Raw genomic sequence first — 17389 nt, forward strand, 5'->3', positions numbered from 1 at the left:
CTCTGGAGAAGACCAGTGGCATCACGGGGTGAGTGGTGGCATGTGTCAACACTGAGATGAGGACTGCGCTGTCTGAGCCTGGAAAGATGCTCCATGTCACTAGTCATTAAGGAAACTCACTTAAGACCCCAGTGAGACACCTGATGTACCTATTGAATGGCCGAAATTAAAAGACCAACTATGCCAAGTGTAGCGAGGGTATACTATAGAGGAACCAGAACTCTCACCACTACCCATACAATATAAATTACAAGAACCACTTTAGAAATATAAAAATGTATAAATGATAACCACTTTGGAAAACAGTGTAGAGTTGGGTTTTTTTGTTTTGTTTTGTTTTTTTGTTTTTTCTAGGCCATGTATGCAGAAGAGATTTGAAATGGTTATTCCATCTCAATTTACAATGGCCCAATGTTATTTTATCCCATGCATATAACTGCTTATATCACTGAAAAGACTATAGCAGCAAATAAATGAGAAGGCAGTGTAGAGTTTTTTAAAAAGGTAAACATACACCTTTTGTGTCCCTAGAATACACACAGGCTGGTGGCCTATCCTGTTGTGTGACCACAGAAGGTCCACATGGTGATGAAGACAAATCAGTCTGGCTGAGACACAGTCACCCCAGGTATGTGAGTGTCCTGTGGCTTAACCAACAAAAATCTATTGTCTCACAGTCTGTAGGCTGGACGTACAAGATCAAGGTGTGGGCAGGGCTGGTTCCTGCTGAAGCTGTGAGGGGAACCCACTCCAGGCCTCTCCCCTCTTCTGCTGTCTGCTGGCAATCCCTGGTGTTCACTGGCTTGTACAGGCATTACCCCAATGTTGGCTTCCACCTGTGTCTCCTCCCCTTTCTTACAAGGACACTAGTCATATTGGATTGGAGGCCCGCCCTATTCCCGTCTGACCTCATTGTAACTTAGCTAATTATATCTGCTGTGACCCTATTTCCAAATAAGGCCACATTCTGAGCTGCTGGGAAAGGCATGGATTTTGTGGGCACACTATCTAACTCAGTACAGCAAGTGCTGGAGTGGCACAGTCACAGTGGGACACATAAAATTACTATTGTTTCCTAGAAGGCCACTCTGAGGAGTGACAGATGAGTGTGTTTGGTTTGCACCTGCCTGTGAAAAAAGTAAGCGCTCATTGCAGCAAATGGTAGACTTGAACAAGTGGATTTTTCTTGCAGTTCCAAGAAGGCTTCTTTAAAATCTTGCCCCTTGCAGGTGGCAGAAGTGTGGTACCCACCACCACCTCCACAACCCCCAGACATTCAGCACAGACCACTTCAATTCAATGCCAGCATCTGCATTTCTTGGCCTGAGGCATTCTCTAACTGAACCAGGCTGGAAGTACAGAACATCAGCAAAAAATTCCCCAAAAGACATAAAAGGACAGTTTATTTGAGCAAACCAGGGAGACACAGCCTCCAGTGGGAAGTGAAGTGAAAGGAGAGATCATCTTTTATAGAGAAAGTCTCCATCCAGGTTCCCATTCAGGTCCATTTATGCAAATGTGGACTTTAAGTCTGACCAGTTCTGATTGGTTGATATAGAAGCAAATGAAGGGTGAAATTTGTACAGTTCTGATTGGTCAGGGCTGATGACAGTTTATTGGTTATGTGGTATTATGGGACTTCCCTGCATGGTTGACTCAGAGGATACAAAGAGGCAGGGCACAGTGCAGGAGGCTTAAGTTCAGGCAGTGGGTCTTCCCAGAGCACAGAGAATGGGAGAGTCTTCGGTCAGCAAATGCTGCTAGATGCTAGTTTGGAATGAAGGCCCAGTTAACCACAGGGAGTCCATTTATAGGTAATTCCTTCTCAGAGTTCACAACAGGAATTCATTCTACCTTTACCCCACCCCATGAGCAGCTCTCAACCCATTGAATACATACAGCAGATGCCTTTCTCCTAAACCTTCATGGAAAAAGACAGACCTACCATGTTCATGATTAGCTAGACTAAATTTCTGTGAAGACATCCACTGTCTTGGCCCTGGTCAGGTGGTTATGTAAATAAAGGTCAAAGTCACAGGTTCCTCAGTTCAGGACACATGTGAGGAGTAATCAGTGGGTGCACAACTAAGTGTAAAGAGTTAATGTCTCTCTCTCTCTCTCTCTCTCTCTCTCTCTCTTCTCTCTCCCTTTCTCTCAAATCAATGAAGAAAAAAATTTAAAGACATCCAGTGTCTCTAAACTAATGCTCAGACTCAACACAATTTAATTAAAATAACTGCAAAAACTGAATCCTAGGCTTGTATGAAAGAACAAAAGCCCAAGAGTTGTGCTTATAGAAGAACCAGGTGGGGAATTTGCCCTGCTGGGTATTAAGATGTCTTAAAAGATATAGTAAATAGGCCTGACCAGGCAGCGGCGCAGTAGATAGAGCGTCGGACTGGGATGCAGAGGACCCAGGTTCAAGACCCCGAGGTTGCCAGTTTGAGCATGGGCTCATCTGGTTTGAGCAAAGCTCACCAGCTTGGACCCAAGGTCGCTGGCTTGAGCAAGGGGTCACTTGGTCTGCTGTAGTCCCCAGGTCAAGGCACATATGAGAAAGCAATCAATGAACAACTAAGGAGCCACAACAAAGAATTGATGTTTCTCATCTCTCTCCCTTTCTGTCTATCTGTCCCTCTCTCTGTCTCTGACACACACACACACACACACACACACACACACACACACACACACACACACAGAAACAGTAAACAGGGCAGTGTAGTAGTGTTGGCAGAGAGGTAGCAAAAAGATTAACCAAACAGGGTAGAAAGTCCCAAAACACTGTCTCAAAGATGTAAAAACAAACTGGACATGTCAGGTTTAGTGGGTAAAGATGAGCCTTACCAGCGGCTTAGAAAAAAAACAAATCTCTCAGATTGTGACTCAAAAATAATAATAAATGACAAATAGACTAATGTAGGTGGAAAAGGAAAGATATTTTAAAGTGACTATAAAGAAGAGTATTTTAAAACACAAAACATTCATCCATCAACGACAAGATCGATACATTCAACTACATTAAAGAACTGTTGATTAAAAGACAAAAATAGAAGTGAAAAGACCAGCCACAAACTGAGAAAAGACGCTTGTCTCAAAGAATTAATATCCTGAATAATAAAGAACATCTGTAGATTAAAAAGTGAAAAAGACGAACTACAATAAAGAAAGATGGGCTTAGGAATAAATGTCACAGAAAATATGTATGAATGGCCTGTAAAGAAATGAACAATTGCTCTCCTTCAGTAGGAAACAATGGAAATCAAAACCCACAGATAACCCCCGTATATGCACCAGTGTCAGTGAGGATGGGGAACAACTGGATCACGTCTGAATTGCTGATGGGTACATGCAGTGACACTGCTTTGGGAAACTACTTGACATTTCCTAGTGAAATTAAAGCTATGCATGCCCAATGATGCTACAATGCCGTTCTCAGATATGCACCTGGAGCAGTGTTTTTCAAACTGCAGACCCACTAGTAAGTGATTAAATCATTTTTGAAGGGCACAGATTAGTGATGATGATGATGGTGATGGTAGTGCTATGATGTGAATAATAACAGCAGCAGCAACAATAATAAAAATAGAACAGAAAATGCTAAGAATTACTGCACACAAGGGCAAGTATTGTTCTATAACATTGGTTTCAGTTGTGTGTGTGCACTGCATCACCATGAAAATAAGGTGATCAGAAAGTTTGGAAAACACTATCTTAGAGAAATGCTTGCACAGATGTGTACCTGGTGACATGCACAAAAGGGCTCATAGGAGGAAAAAAACTAGAACCAACCAAGTGTCCTTCAGGCATGGAATACTATATAGACGTGAACACAAACTACAGACATATTCCTGCTTATGCTCAGATTTATTCCCTAGCCATTCCTTGCTCCACTCTGCTCTGTACCCCAAAACCACATTTCCCATGCTCCCTTGTCAACTGGCTATCATTGAGTTTCAGCCAATGGGAAGGGCTAGCAAGAGACTGAAAGATGGGAGGGAGAAGCCAGGGTATTTCTCCCCTCTGTCTTGCTTCAGGGCACCTGTCGGTCAATAGTGCCTTCCTTCCATGGTCCCAACATTCACCCAGTGGTCTGCCTTGTTTCCCAGCAGGTGGCCTGGCTTCTGGCTCTGGTAATAACCACCCCCTGGCTTGCTCCCTCCAGCTCGAGGACAGTGGTCTTGCTGTTAATCTCTGGCTGCCTCACTCCGCCCACTTCAGCCCTTTCCATGCCTTTGTGTCCAGCTGCCCACATTCTACCCCCTCTGTTGAACTAGTTGTTGTGGGTGGTCTTCCTGACATTTGACAGCCTGAGTGATCCAAGGAACACACAGCGACATGAATGCACCTCAGAAATATTATCCTGTGGGGGAAAGTTAGTAGAAGACATACAACATGATTTCTTATAAAGGTCTGTTGGGCAGATAAAATATGTATTATGCTCACTTTGTTAAAGTGGTGCTGCCCACGTGGAGGCCGTTGCCCGGGTGATATTAATGTGTGTCTCTGGGCAGGCAGAATCCTTGTAGCCTGGGGCTTGGTTTTGGGATTAAGCCTTTCCCACCCTTTTTTGATGTGGGGTGGTACAATCCAATCATGCCTCAGAGAAGTGACTTTGTATTAGAGACTTCCCTATTTTGTATATTGAATTAGAGATTGTGAAGCTACAATATAAATTGGGGGCAGAACGAGAGTTTGCCCTCTTGGTTCCTGAGGTTAGCATGAGAGAGCAGAGAGAGTAGAGCCAGCAGCGGAAGGAGGCCACATGGAGTAGGCCAGGAGAAGCAGCCAAGATGGCGGAGTGCTGAGTGAGATGCCAGTTTGCACAGAGTTTGTATCTGGGATAAGGAAGGAGATGGAGAACTGAGGAGAATAAGGCTGGTGAGCTAGAAACCTTTGATTCTAGGAAACTCGGATAAGTCAGTAGCTTTGCGAGCACTGAATGTGATTGGGTTTTGGAGCCCAGCGTGTGTTTTTACTTGCCTGCCGGGTGCAAGCTAGGATTAAAGACTATGGCCCACCAGTTTTTGGCTCCGTTGTTTCTTTACCGACTGTCCGAATGCAATGCGAACCTGCATGGGCCGGGCTGCTTTGATGGTGGCCCTGGCCGTGGATACTGGCTTTACGAGGTCAAAAGCCAAAACTGAATTATTTGTGTTCATAAGGTAAAACTATAATGAAAAGTCTTGGGAAAGGGCTCCTGGATGTTCTAGTCGTGTGGTGCAGCCAAAACCTTTGGAGCTCCACCCACACTCCCAGGGCCTTTCCAGTACAGGGCACACCCTAGATGAGTGAACCACCAAGACCTGCCCTTGCCTGAGGGTTTCTGAGATGCATACAGCCAGCCAGAGTGTCCACTCCCTTTTCCACCCGAGGGGCTAACTGAGCCAAATGGTCTACCAGATGTCTGCAGGGCCCAGGTGGCAGTTGATTTAATCATATGCCCTTTGGTGGCTGATTCCCTTCCATCTCCCTTCCCCACCATTCATTGTGTCTCAGGGGTCACCTCCTTGCCTGGAACTCTGTCTCAAAGCTGGCTTCTAGACAACCTGAAGAGACAGTGGTGTGTTTGGGGGTGATATTTATATTCTTGTTCTTTAAACTTCATAATGCATTATGAACACTTTTTGGATATGTGGTGTCTCTTACAATAAGGAAAGTAAATAAAAAACAGTTAAGAACAGAATTACAAGTGTGAATGAATATTTATGACAAATGTGAACTCTCCAGGAAGTTCTTAGTTAAAGAGGAGCCATTGAGACCAGGTTGCCCGCCTATGCCATTGGAGCCATGTTGGCAGGGGCTGCAGAGAATAACCAGGCACTGTGGATTCCAGGAGGGGGGAGGGGCTTGTGAAGACCGAGCCCAGATGCCCTTGCCACTGCCCCCCTCCCTGGCTCCCTCCCTTGTCCCCCTGTCCTCTGAGCTCAAGCAGGCTTTCCCATCTGCTTCCCTTTTTCCTGTTTCCTATCTGCCTTCTCTTCTCTTACCTCAGTTTCCTTCCAGGGGTTTCTGTCTAAGGAGAAGGAAAGGTCAGGCACAGGGGCTGGCAGCGGAGGAGACACTGATGGCCAACAGGATGTCTAGGTTTGCCACTTCCTTCCAGCCAGCTTTGCTTGGGACGCTCTGGGGTCCTGTCTGCCTCATGACAGAGGTTCTAGAAGAGTTCTTAGCCTGAATTGACGCTCGCCCTCTGCCCCGAGGCTCTTCCAGCACCGGAGCTCTCTCTTTGCACAGCTGACAAGTCTGTGCAAAGATCCCCTTAGAGAATCCTTTAGCTTGTCTTAATTTTATTTATGGCAAAAGGGAAAGAGAACCAGCTTGGGAAGCCAGCCAGCTCTAAGTCACAGGGTTTGAGCTATAGAAAATACAGTGACAAGGAGCCAGCCGTGGTGGCGCCTGCACCTACCTGGCCCTGTGGCCCAGCTGATTGGGTTTGGGAGAGCTCTGAGTTGATTTTCTGGCTGTTCTGATGTTTGGGCACCACCCCTCATGCTGATAATACTATCTACACTTATAAAATAAGAAACACAAATGATCAACTATTGAAAATTACTTGGGTATGTTGAGGTACATCAATAAATGAAATATTATGCAATGTGGAAAATGCTGACAATAAGGTCTGTAAGGATGCATTGTATGGAAGACACACAAGTGAACACATTGTACAGCTAATACTATAGAGTGTAGATGCAGAAAACTAGAGGAAGGCAAAGAAAAGCACACAAAAACTATAGAGGTGATGCAGGAGGGGTCTCCCTGTCTCGCTCCTTCCCTGGTTCTGGTCTCAGTTCCTCCCTTCTGTGCTGCGTTCCCCTCCCTTTGCCCTCCTCACCCCTCTCACAAGGAGCAGAGAGACATTTTAAAGATTGTATCTAGCATTTTAGCCATTCTTTACCAGGTATTTATCGACTCTCACGATATTTACACCACTACGGTTGGGAGGAAACCAATAGAAAATGAATCTCCATCTCTAAGAATGTATGTTCTGTCAGGAGAGACTCACACAATTTCAGTACAGAATGACCAGTTTATCATCAGGGTGACCATGTCACCACTGTTTAAAGCGAGACACTTATGAGAGTAATGGGGTCATTATTAAAAGCAATATCAGAAAAAATATGCGTGACTGTCCCTGGAAAGGGAGGTGGACACTGCAATGTCCACACTGCAGACACATATAGGGCCAGTACCTCACCCGAGGGAGGGTTTCCGTAAGCCCACAGATATGGAGACCTTGGGGCCCTACAAGCAGCTCTGAGAGGAGAGAGAGGAGTGAGTCGGCTGAGCCACCTGGAGACTGAATCCTGTCCCTACGCCCCCCCTTAAGCCAGCCTGCACTTCTCTCCTAGCTCTCCAGAAATCTCCTCATAGGCAGGTGGGGGTCACACTTCAACCATTAGTTCAATGTAGCAAATTCTCATTAGCCCAGTCTGTGGTGCAGAGCACACCACAGGTGATCCCATGGGTGGTTGGTCCCACAAGTGAACCTATGGGATGTTTCCACAGGATGATTCCCAGCAGGGTCCTGATCCTGGTGGTCAGAATCCCCTGTGAGTACTGCTTTTAGAAATGCAGATTCCAGGCCCCTATTGAAGACCCTGTGGGGTCAGACCTGCAGAGACCATGCTTAGCTGGAGATCCCAAGTGGTTCTTTTTTTTTTTTTAATTTTTTTTTATTTATTCATTTTAGAGAGGAGAGAGAAAGAGAGCGAGACAGAGAGGGAGAGAGAGAGGAGAGAGAGACAGAGAGGGAGAGAGAGAGGAGAGAGAGAAGGTGGGGAGGAGCTGGAAGCATCAACTCCCATATGTGCCTTGACCAGGCAAGCCCAGGGTTTCGAACTGGCGACCTCAGCATTTCCAGGTTGACGCTTTATCCACTGCGCCACCACAGGTCAGGCTTCAAGCAGTTCTGATGATGGGTTAGTCTGGGGAGCTAACTAGGGCAGGGCAGGTAGTTGTGGGACACTCTGGGTGCCCAGCCTCCACGCTGAAGGTACAAGACCTGAGAGAGATGTCAATGCCACCACCCCTGCAGAATGTGCCTCCGGCTGTACCACTGTGCTCACCCTATGGGAAGGGACTTTAGAGTTTCCTCCATGCCCTCCTCTTTGGGCAGATGGGGCATCCATGAGCCAGAGAGCAAGGCAGGCTGCCCTAACACTTCTAGTTTCTGAATTTTGGATTTTGAGAACCACTGTCACCAGGTCCCTGAGGGAAGGACGTAAACTGGTATCTCAAAACATGGGAGTTGGAGGACACTTCGGCATCACCTGGCCCTGCCTCACCTGTGCACCAGGCTTCTTCCTGCTTCCCGAGAAATGTGGCACCCCAACGTCAATCGGGCTCCCTGCACGATGGGCACCGCTGAGGGAGGCAGGCCTCTGTTTTGTGCTGCTCTCATTGCTAGAAAGGCCTCTCTTACATGAATTTGAAACCTGTCACCCTGTAACTCTACTCCGTCTAATGGTCGGTGTGACACCATCAGGAATGGAAAGGGAGTAACTGAAGCTGTTATTTTCAGGTGCTATGATGGTTAACATTAAAACCCCAAAGAGTCCACAAACATATTGCAAAAGGTAATAGGAGAGCTTAGTAAAGTCACTAGATATAAGATTAATATACAAAAGTCTGCTGGTTTTCTATGCACTAGTACCAAAAAAGGTGTGGGCAGGTCACACCAGGGATCAGGGAGGGTCATTTGCCTGAACCCAGAGGAACGTCTGGGGTGTGGCTTTTCAGGAGCTGTGGTTTTTGGTAAAGAGACTGCTGACCCTTGGTGACTGGGCAGAGGACCTGGGGAGTCCATCCTGATCTTGTTCTGTTCTCAGTCTCTGCTCTTCTTGCCTGTCTGGAGCTGAACCCACCAGAAGGCAAAGAGCAGGGGTCAGGGTGCAGGCTGCTCTCAGGACTCTGGCATGGAGTAGGTACAGAAGGGGAGGAGAGCTGGCATGGGAGCTGGACGTCAGGCACACACCTGGGGTGGTGGAGGGGGAAGCTCAACATGTTGGCCTGTGTTACAGTGAAGAACTTTGCTGGTCAGAGGAAACCCTAAAGAAAGTTAAAAGACACATGCAAAGGGGAGAAGATGTTTACAATGCATGTTGTATGGCCAGTAGCCACCGTCATGGCCATGCACATGCAGGTTCACATTGGATCTGGGCAGACAGTAAAGAAACAGTGGAGCCAAAAATTGGTGGGCCTTTCCTTTATTTAAAGTCTTGCTCCAGCCAGCAAGCAACACACAGGGAAAACACTTCCCTTTCACTCAGGGCTCCCAAAGCCACTGACACATTCTCCGGTTCCACAACCAGGAGAATCTTCTCCAGTTTCTCCTAGAATCAAAGGCCCCTCCAGTCTTAGTGGAGCTCACAAAGCCCCTCAGCTCTGGTTCCCCATCTGCACACCTTCATTCTCTCTGCACAAACTCTGCAAAAACATGGCTTCCTCTCTTCTCTTCTCAATACTTTCTGGCTAGAAAACTTCTCCAGCAAACATTAGCAAGACAATTGCCCTTCCCAAGCAGGAAGGTAATTTGCAACATACCTAGCACTGCCCAGCGCCATTTTTTAACACTAAAAGTGAGCAAACTCAAAAAATACAAATTTTACAAACTCATTTGCCCAACACATGTGATGTAAAGAGGTGGCTTTGTGGATGCAGAGAGAACGTCTACAGGTCAACAATGAGATCACGGCCATCCGAAAAGAAAGTGGGACACGCGCACAGAGCCCAGAGCAGGGATCCTGAGACGCTAGGCAGTGTAAGTGCACCATCCACCATTATACCCAGGTGTTTGGAGCAAACTTAAAAATCTGATCATACCAACAGTTAAAGAAAATAAAACCCCTGGTGTCTCGTCACTGCAGGGGGCTGGAGGGAAAGTTTAGATAAGTGCAGCCACTCTGGGAAATATTTCCACACTGTCCCCTGAGTCTGAGCCTGTGGCCCCCTACTTCCACTCCTAGGAAAACAGGCAGTGAAAATGTGTTTGTAGCAGCAAAGCCCAAGAACAACCAGGTGAGAAACCCTGGAGGTGTCCACACGTGGAGCAGCGACCAGAAAAGGTGAGCACAGAGGCAGCAGCCCCATAGGTGTGTCACAACTGCGCACATGGTGAGAAAGGGGAGCTCAGAGGTGTCCTACAACATGATGCCTTTTCTATATGGTTAGAAGCAACTAAAACAGGAAATAACTTTTTAAAAGAAAAGACGCAAGATGCAATCTAACCAAGTAAGAAGAAAGGCAAAGAAGCAGGGCCTGGGGGACACAATGGTCTCCCTGCTGGGCAGCAGGGACTGGAGGGGCTTTAGAGGTTGGAGGGAGGTCCTGCAAAGTCCCTGCTGTTGCCTGGGGTGATTGAACCCTTTTCCATTGTTTAAGGTAACAAAGTAACACATTTACCCAGCAGCAGCCCTGTGGGCCCGCTGGGAGGGAGTATGTTGGGTTAAGGACCTCAATAAGCCCAGCTCTGTGCACTGTAAGGCCCAAGAAAAGGGTGGGCAGGGGCACCCTCACACCTCCCATGCTGGCTGAGTGAGCAGTTCCCAGCCTCAGTGCCCACTCCACTCTCCACATTTACAGGCGGGATTTCCAAGGCCACTCCAGTGTGCTGAAACAATCATGCCTGCCTTAGCCGGCCACACTGGGAAGCATCCAGAATTCCTCAGAGCTGTAGAGCCGTGACCTTTGAAGACAGAACGGAAGTTCCTGGGGCCTGAACTGCTGCCTCCAACTCTGTCTTGAGATTCCTAAGAGAGGGTGACAGAGAAGCTCCTTTTAAAGGCAGACTGCCCAGAGGGATGTGCTCAGAGGTCACAAAGCTGGCTGGCTGGTTCATGGGTGGACGACTGGGAGGTGGCATATGGCCCCCCTGGAGACTAGGGACAGTGTCCTACACGCATGGGAAGGGCAGAGTAGGCAGAAACGGTTGCCAGCCTTTGGCACTGCCCATGACCAGCCTCTGTCACCATCCCCAAACAGTCCGTGGGGCTCAGAGAATCTGTGGTTCTCAAGAAACACCCCGGATTCCTGAGAGCCATACTGGACTGTAATCTCCTTCTTTGGGCCAGAAGCTGAGGAAATATTCATGTCTTCCCTCCCCTTTGTGCTCAGCTTGATTTGGTAGACAGCATGATCATTGCTCTAGAATCTTCTGGCACAAACAGGAGCTGAGATGCACTTGACGGTGCCTGTGGCACACACCTTCTCAGGTTGTTTGTCACAGTGGGAACACCCTTGCTCACTACATTCACACATACACACTCCCACACACAGCAGCCCTGACCCTGCACTGAATCTCCTTAGTCTCCATTCAGCCAATCATGCGGTCCCCCTGAAGAAAGCCAGGCCCCATTTCCCAGCAAGGGTGGTCCCAGCCAGGCCTCGGTTTCAGGATACCATGGCATTTAAAGTGAAACAGAACCAGTAAGAACCAAATCTGATGCAGGCTGAAATCTGTGAGTGTCACAGACGTCCTCAGCACAGCTGATTCCATCATCTAGGGGGTCACCTCGGCAACACTGGGCTGTTGCTCTTGGGAAAATACAGGGTGAGCCTCTGGTCACATTTTTATAACCCACCAACAGATAACCTGCTTAGTGTATATTTCTGCTTGAAAATATCTTAACACAGACCATTGACTCATGACCAATGAACTCACGGTGATGGCGTGTCACTCAGGTCTGAAGGAAGCCTGTCTATGTTTCCTCTGTGGAACCCATCACAGCCTCCTTGCACTGTAGAGATTAGACGGCACTTTGGCACTCGCCTGGAGTCATTTAAAATAGTGAAACCGGCCCTGGCCTGATAGTTCGGTTGGTTAGAGCTTTGTCCCAAAGCTCAGAGGTTGCTGGTTTGGTCCCCCCATCAGGGCACCTACAGGAACAAATTGATGTTCTTGTCTCTCTCTCTCTTTTTCCCTTCCTCTCTTTCTAAAATCAATTTAAAAATTTTTTTTTAAAAATAATAAAATAAAATAAAATGATGAAACCACCAGTGAGCAAAGCCATGGCCTGAGCCGACATGAAAGGACACGTTCAGTCTGAAGGCAAAGGGCAGTGTCACCTGCGCCACCTCAGCGGGGAGCATGTGTCAGCAACTGTTCACTGCTCTGCATGGGTCCACGAATGGCCACAGACACACCCCAGCACTGATTTTGTGGTTACACATAAACTTTAGAGAGTAGGTGAGCTTACAAAGGAGACGTGTGAATAATGAAGTTTAAGTGAATTTTCCTTGAAGAAATTGTGGATGAGAAGAAAAATGAAAACAACCCATCAAGAGTTTGTCCTGAATTTATGCTGCTGCCCAACCCTGGGGGCCTGGAGGCTGGGCTGCACCCCAAGTGCCAGAGGCAGCTGTTCGGTCTCAGTGGCGGGATGGGCATTCCTAGCAAGTTCCTCGTCATGCTGCTACCTGTGGCCAGCCTCTCTGGGAGCTGGGCTCTAGTCTCCTTGTGCAGGGAGCCCAGTGGGGGCCCTGGCACAGCCTTGTGGGGATAGCAGGGAGGCTGACTGGGCAACAGCCCTTGTGGGTGTCTTTTTGTGGGGCAGCCTTCATATACCAACTATGAAGCAAGTTCTTCCACCCCAACCACCCAGCCCCATTCGAAACCTAGTTCGTGGCATTGATTTCAAGCCCAGTGGAGCCTCCCCATGAAGCTGTGTGATCCTGGGATGCTGGGTTTTAAAGGGACATAAAAGAAAGTTTTGTCATGGATGATATATCTTCTGTTGTCCTTTGGGATAGCTAATGTAAAAATAGTTGGGATCTGCAAGGTCACAGTGACTCTTGTGGCCTATTTTAGTACAAAGTTAGATCTGGGAAATACGGAGCGGACGGGCCCTCTGCAGGGCTGACTGCAGTGAACAAGGCCAGCTCTTCGCCTGGGCTGTGTTGGCATTCAGGTTTGTTTCCTGCCTTTCCTATCCTCAAAACAGCTTCTTTTATCTGCACAGCACTCAGTGGAGCTGCCGCTGGGGAAACGAGGTTGTAATCTTGACATTTTCCCTGTGAAACTGCCCATGAAGGAAGCCCAGGTGTGTGTCCCCCACCAGCCCCACAAACCTGACCCAGCCAGGGACTGTGAGCCAGCCAGTTTGGGGGCCGCCCTGGGCTGCCAGCCCGGAAGCCCTGACCTGTGGCAGGGGAATTCCTAATGAAAGGGATGTGCCTGACCCTGCTGTGTGTTCCCAGGCATGGCCACGCTGATGCGTGTGGGGGCTGCACAGGACAGAATTCCTCACATAGCTCAGGATCCCCAGGGGGCGGGAGCTCAGAGCAGGGCCATGATTAGAATTTCGCTTCCATGGGTTGAAGGGCTCCTTGGAGATTACTTCTGCGCACTTTAAAGCTGCTCCTGTGCCTCAGTCTCGGTTCCTCCCCACCCCACCCCCAGGATCAGCATCAAGCTCCAAAGGGATTGAGATGCAGGAATTGATAAAATCTAGGGGAACTAGCTAGCCTCTAAGTAGGAAAGAGTCTCTCAACTTTTGTTTTTGTTTTTGTTCATATATATATATATATATATATATATTTTTTATTTTTTTTTTATTTTTATTTTTTACAGGGACAGAGAGAGAGTCAGAGAGATAGGGACAGACAGACAGAACGGGAGAGAGATGAGAAGCATCAATCATCAGTTTCTCGTTGCGACACCTTAGTTGTTCATTGATTGCTTTCTCATATGTGCCTTGACCACAGGCCTTCAGCAGACCGAGTGACCCCTTGTTCAAGCCAGCGACCTTGGATCCAAGCTGGTGAGCTTTTTTTTTTTTTTTTGCTCAAGCCAGATGAGCTCGTGCTCAAGCTGGTGACCTCGGGGTCTTGAACCTGGGTCCTCCACATCCCAGTCCGACGCTCTATCCACTGCGCCACCGCCCGGTCAGGCTGTTTTTGTTTCTTAAAGCAAAATTGTCCCTCCCCATTGCTAGAAAGTGTAGTCCACGCAGAGACACATTGGTCTGCATCTGAGTCAGCACAGAGGGCGAGGCAGCTCCTTCAGCTCCAGCCTCTGTTGCTCGTGGATCCCTGTAGAAAAGGGTGAAGCACACCTGCTGGGGGTTCCTCAGGAAGCATGGCCTGAGTGCTCTGCACCCTTGCCCGGCCTGAAAGCCGTTACTAGATGGCAGGGGCGCACAGCCTGTCCCCTTCAGTCTAGATGGGCTGCCAGCTAGGACATCTGCCTGAAAGCACACCTCGCCCACAGGGAGGGCCCTGCCTTGGGCAGGACAGAGGCAGGATGCTACCTCTCCCTCCTCCGAGCTTTCCCCACTGGGATGCCCACAGTCTGCTGGGCAGGGATTACTCAGCTTGTTGGATCTGCCTCTGTCTCTACCCTACCCCGATCATTCTCCTTCTCTCAATCTCCATCTCTCTTCCTACATGCATACTTACGTCCACCTCCACCTTCACCTCACTCCCATCTCTTCTCTGACTTCATCCCCATCTCCATCTCTAGCTCTAGCACTAGTGCCATCCATCTTTATAAAATGACTGGTGACCTCAGAGGTAGTCACAAACCCTTCAGGGCTGGTTGACCCTGGAAATGGTCTGTGACAGCCAACCCAGGCTGCACACAGGAGAACTGAGATCCTGCCTCCACAAGTTGGGCACAGCCACCAAAAACCCAAAAGGAACAGAGCCCAAGACAGTCCCTGTTCTCCTGACTACCAAGCCCCACATGCTGACTTGTGACTACATCCTTGACTCTGGTGATGGGCAGGGTCCAGTGAATTGGCAGGTGGTTCTGGTGAAGGTTTTGGGTGAGGAAGAAATGACTATGAGGCCAGAGTGTCCTGCAGGAGTTGGAAATATTGCTGGGTAGTGGATGGCAAGTATGTCCGCCATGCGATGCTGGTCTGACCCCAGCGCAGTGCTCCTCCAGCCCAGCTGAAGGAAGCCCCTGGAAAATGAAGAGCACCTTCTGCTCCTTCCTGGAGGTGTCTATGTCTCAGAACATAAGTTTCCTTTTGTCTTCACTGAGAAAGCACATTTTGTTGTGGAAAATGAAACCAGAGAACCCATTCAACCAAGAGCTGTGAGTAGATAATTAAAACATGCAAACCCACCCCAGGGCAGTGGGACAGTGCCTCACATCTCGGAACATCCTCACCAGGTGTGCACACACCTGCACCTGCGTGTATCTAGGAGGCCAGTACCTCCAGGCCACCACCCCAGAGGTGAAGTAGGGCCATAAGCACATGTTCCTCATCACTCAGCATTTTTGGGCTTTCTAGTTTTCACACCACTCACCACGTCCTATTAGTGTTGTCTTTACTGAGTTAGAGAAATCAGACACCCCGATTCCAGTCTCTGAGATTTCTGACCCCTGTCTGGTTTTCTTGTTTTAGTTCATCTAAAAAATCTGCCTCTTAGGCATGAAAACAGCTTGGAACTTCTATTACGTGCTGGGTGTAGACTGCCCCTCCTTGACACTCCTGGGAACTCTGAGAAGGTTGAGCAGCCTTCACAGCTAAACACAGGGCACAGGAGGCTGAGACTGCAGGCACTTTGGGCTGTGTTCTCTTTGCCATTGTGTTCCTGCTGCACCAGGATCTTTGGCTGATTGCTGTTGACAGATCTCCTTCCTTATGGAAGCCAGAAGCCGGAAGCCAAGAGCTAACTTGGCCATGTGCTCAGAACCAGTGGCACAGTGGAAAGTCACTTGGGAACTGAATTCCCCACCCCACGCCCCACCCTCAATGCTGTGCCCCACCCACAGGGGCCAGAGCAGGGTTTTTGGGGAGGCACCAGACGTTAATGTGCTTGGCAAGCTCCTTGTGATATGATTATGCAACCAGGACAGAGGACCTCGGACCAGTATGCCCGAAGATGATACAGGGTAAGGTGAGAGCATCTAAGGAATCATTTCAAGCTTTAGCGGTACTCTTGTCACACTCAACTAACACAGTCCCTGCTTCAGGGCTCACTGCCCTCTGCTTTAAGGGCTAACTGGACCCCTCAGGATTCACGCCTGGGAAGCTGGACGCCAGCCTCTGTGCCATCAAAGGTACCATCCTGTGTCCATTTCCACCAAATGACCAGTGGCCAGCCCAGCATTTTTGTTTGTTTGTTTTGTTTTGTTTTTTTTCCTGAAGTTGGAAACGGGGAGGCAGTCAGACAGACTCCCGCATGCGCCAGACCGGGATCCACTGGGCATGCCCACCAGGGAGCGATGCTCTGCCCATCTGGGGCGTTGCTCTGTTGCATCCAGAGCCATTCTAGCACCTGAGGCAGAGGCCACAGAGCCATCCTCAGCGCCCGGGCCAACTTTGCTCCAATGGAGCCTTGACTGCGGGAGGGGAAGGAAGAGACAGAGAGGAGGGAGAGGGGGAGGGGTGGAGAAGCAGATGGCGCTTCTCCTGTGTGCCCTGGCTGGGAATCAAACCCGGGACTCCTGCACGCCAGGCCATGCTCTACCACTGAGCCAACCGGCCAGGGCCCAGCCCAGCGTTTTGACCAACCCTACCACAAGGACCTGGGGACTATGGGTCAGAGGAGGAGAGTGCGGTGTGCTCTGGGTGATGTCTGTAGGGAGACAGAGTGCCTGCAGCCCTGCACCTCGTTTTCCACAAAATGTAGATCAAGCCAGTCCTGGATCAGCAGGAACAGGATTGTGCAACAGATAAAAGTGTGTAAGGCTTGTAGTCAACAAGTCCCTCTCGGGGAGGGGTTGTGACCAGAAAAGGCAGAGGTAATAGTTCCCTGACTGCTCCTTAAGCGGGCTCTCTACCTGCAGGGCATAGAGTTCAGTAGCCCCTTGTTGGGGCATTTCTGCCGCTGTTGCACAAGCGGACAGCTCCAATCCCAGCTTCCTTTTCTGAGGGCCCCTCCTGCAGACAGCACCCACTCCACAGCCAATAGCTCTACCAAGAGCTTCCTCTTCACACCTTCTTCTCTCGCTGTGTGAGTGTCCTGCAGTGGCCAGAGCAAATCCCTGCAAACTGGGTGAACTGAAACAACAGAAACTCATTGTGTCACAGTTCTGAAAGCCAGAGTCCAAACTGAAGGTGTGGGCAGTGCTCCCTCCCAAGGCCCTGGGGGAAGGAGGCCCTTTCCTGCCTCTCCCAGCTGCTGGTAGCTCCTAGCACCTCTGGGCTGTGGCCACATTGTCCAGTCTTCAAGGACAGCACCTTTGCATCTCTCTGCCTCCTTGACACAACCTCTCCATCTATGTTGGATCTCCCTCTGCTTCCTTTTTATAAGGACACATGGGGCCCCCTGGAAGGCCCAGAGTAGCCTCTTCCTCTCAAGATCCTTAACTTATTTCCATTGGCAAAGACCCTGTTTCCAAATGAAGTTACAGCCATAGGTCTATGGGATAAGCCTTGGTGTCTTTGGGGGTCACTTTTTTCTGACCAGCCTCCTTATCCTTAAACTGGACTCC

The 17389-nt window shown here is 49.0% G+C and overlaps 1 non-coding gene across 1 annotated transcript; it reads right to left on the bottom strand.

Moving 5' to 3' along the window:
* Positions 1-344: 344 nt before the first annotated feature.
* LOC136396087 (small nucleolar RNA SNORA20) lies at positions 345-481 on the bottom strand. The gene has a single exon (XR_010749510.1). It is a non-coding gene; the product is annotated as a small nucleolar RNA SNORA20 (small nucleolar RNA).
* Between the last annotated feature and the right edge of the window lie 16908 nt (positions 482-17389).

Source organism: Saccopteryx leptura, chromosome 2 (genome assembly GCF_036850995.1).
Source record: "Saccopteryx leptura isolate mSacLep1 chromosome 2, mSacLep1_pri_phased_curated, whole genome shotgun sequence".
Taxonomy (NCBI): Eukaryota; Metazoa; Chordata; class Mammalia; order Chiroptera; family Emballonuridae; genus Saccopteryx; species Saccopteryx leptura.